Consider the following 3,320-nt stretch of genomic DNA (forward strand, 5'->3'; position numbering starts at 1 on the left):
ACCCTTGCACGCTATTTCATTTTTAGAAAATAGTAAATGTCACTTTACACATTCATTACCCTCTAAATTAAAAATAATATATATTTCCCTTCAAAAAAACACATGTGTTACAATTGTTTTCTTAAAAGCTGATTTTATTCAAATGATATTTTCCTAGTGACTCCCGATGGAGTCAATGGGACTTAGGGGTATAGATATATACAATATATTGATGATAATTGACATAAAGAAATAAAAGCATCAACAATAACAACATGCTCTGAATTTCAGTGGGGGAAATTATAATTTCACCTTTGCTCTACTGTATATAGATTGGGTGCACACACACCAAAACACTCGCACGCACACATACATATATATACAAAACAAACACATTTATATACATATACTAATACATAACATGCACACATAATTTAGATTGGTTGCACATACATAAACTAATACATAACACACGCACACATAGAACATGGTATGTACACACACACACACACACACACTTCCCTACCCAATCCTCTCACTGTAGACCGAGTTATGCGCAGGTTTGAACTCAGCTGACCCAAAGTCTTTCTATTCCAAGAAATGATGAATTTTATAGGAATCTTGTTCTTATCAGGATATAATATCAGATCAAGTGAGAAGGATTATTGGAGCAGGGCACAAGATCTTGAATGCCCTATCTTTTCTGCAACTATGAGCAGAAATAGGTTTCAGGAAATCAACAAGTTTCTCCATTGTGCTGATAATGCAAACCTTGGTAATGAGAAAATGGGTAAAATGAAACCTTTATATAATATTTTGAATGAAAACATTAGGCAAGTTGGAATTCTTCATGAAATTCTGAGTATTGACGAATCTATGACGCCTTATTATGGACGTCATTCCTGCAAGCAATTCATCAGACAAAAGCCAATAAGATTTAGATCCAAATCATGGATCATGGCCAGTTCAGAAAACCAGTTGTCCAAGGAACCTTTAGGAAGTAGAGTAATCCGGGAATGCATTTCTGCTTGCACTGAACCTAATAAGCACAGGTTTTGACAATTTTTTTTACTGCATATGACATACTCATAGATCTGAAAGAAAAGGAAACAAATGCCACTGGTATAATCCGATCAAACAGAACAAAGCACTGCCCATTGCCTACTGCAAAAGATATGAAAAAGAAGCCAAGAAAATCCTATGACTATCGAGTAGAAGGAAATGTTGAAATCGTTACGTGGAATGATAATGCTGTTGTTACTCTTTGCCATTAACTGTGAAGGTCTAAATCCGATTGGCATGGCAAAACGGTGGCAAAAAGGTGTAGGACGAGCGAACATTGAACAACCTTTCATAGTAAAAGCATATAATAAAAGCATTGTTCAGATCCTAGTCAAAAGAAAAAGCCAGAAAGGATGCATTCAAAAGCCCTAAGGTCAGGCCCAAAAGGATGCAAAGTTCTCCCACCAAGGGAAGTAAGGACAGACGACATTAAACATCGTACTGAATCCCCACCAACTTCAAGAAGATGCATTGTGTGTAAGAAGAATGGGAAAATTCAGTGCACAAAATGTAAGGTCACCCTTCATCTGAAGTCATGCTGGCAAATATTTCACGAAAAATAGAATTTTGCTGTATGCATACCTTTTCTGCTGTACAGTTATGCACAAATCCTTTATTATGTTCTTAGATTTTATGTATTCTATATGAAATGATTCCTTTAGTATTTACTCAGCACAGAAACTGCATTTTTGTTTATTCCCATTTGCTTACTTGCTCTCTTTGCATTAGTTTCGCTTCCACTCATGATTGTACAAGCATGTGTTCATATGCTTATAATTCCAAGACATTTACTTATTTGTCATTCTTATATCTATAAAATGCTGTCTAAGTATGAAACTTATCATTTTCATTTACTCCTTACACCCTGAAGTCCCATTGACTCCCTAGGGAGTCACACCTGTATATTCCATGAAAATACAAATAATCAAAATATTCCAGTAACAAGTAATCAAATATATCAAAAACTTCAGAAATTGAGTTTATCAAAAATCAAAACATAATAAAGCACATTGGTACCAGCTGGGTTAATAAGTGAACCAATATATTTTCACAGGGTGAAAATATATTGGTTCACTAAAAGAGCATTTATGGAAAAAAATATTAAGTTGATAGTTAAGAGTTTAACCATATGTTTCACTTTAGCGAAAATAGGTGGTCTCAAGTGTTCAAAGATAGAGCACACAAAATGAACAAATTAGTTACGGCTTTTCAACTTCAAGTTTAACTGTCAACTTTTTCAAGCCCATATCATTTGCGACCATGAATTATTTTTCTTTGATCTATGGAGATATTCTGGTGAGGCTAGAAAGCAAAGCTGATGTTAATAATGGCGACTGGCAAGTACGGATTTATATGATGATACCATTGTACACTAAGAAACCAGGACTAATGGAAAACAACGAAAATGAGCTCTTATAGTTCCCGCTGATGTCTACATAATTAGACAACCTTATTAAGTACTGGGGTCGTCTATATTCAGTCATTATGAATAAGAAAAACTGAATAAAACCATAATGATTCAATTAATATAGCCTTTAATTACAATTACACTCTTTAAAGACTTCTTATACACGTTAAAGTACACAGAATTACAACAACAAACATTTTTGTGTATGAAATTCCCCGTACAGAATGCGACTTAAAATATTTTGGGGAAAGGGAAAGAGGGTTGCTCACAAAAATCGGGGAATATAAAAGAGCATACAACGTACAAGCGGAAAACTGTCCTATTCAGTTGAGCAGATTTAAAGTCATTTTTAGAAGTAAGGATGTTGTCATAAGAAGACGGGTGGAGGGGGCGGCGATAGTGGTTTACCTATGGAGGTCAATTAAGTTTTTACGCAGCAAGATAAATTCACCAACAATCTTATTTCCAGGAAACATATTAAAGGATTTAAGAATACAGACCGTCATAATAGAGTTGTCTCGTTAGCTACATCTGATGCTGCGGTTGCCTCTCTCTTTCTTCCGTTCAAGTTACTTCCAGTAATCGATGCTACCGGAGACTATGCTGTTGGAAGAGTTATGTTATATGTTAAGGACCACCTCAGTCCAATAGTGTAAAATTACAACCAAGAAAGAAGTAATTATCATCAATATAAGCAGTCCAGGGAAGAAGCAAACTAATACTAGTGGAGAGACCTCCCCACCAACTACAAATATCCGACGAGGAGCTGTATGCATAATAATGGGAGATTTCAATGCAGCAGTACATTTGGACACTATAACCTCCACATCAAGCTTAGAAGGAAAGAGGCTTCTTAATTTGTTAGGAGTGA

This window comes from Macrobrachium nipponense, chromosome 18, assembly GCF_015104395.2.
Source record: "Macrobrachium nipponense isolate FS-2020 chromosome 18, ASM1510439v2, whole genome shotgun sequence".
Classification (NCBI taxonomy): Eukaryota; Metazoa; Arthropoda; class Malacostraca; order Decapoda; family Palaemonidae; genus Macrobrachium; species Macrobrachium nipponense.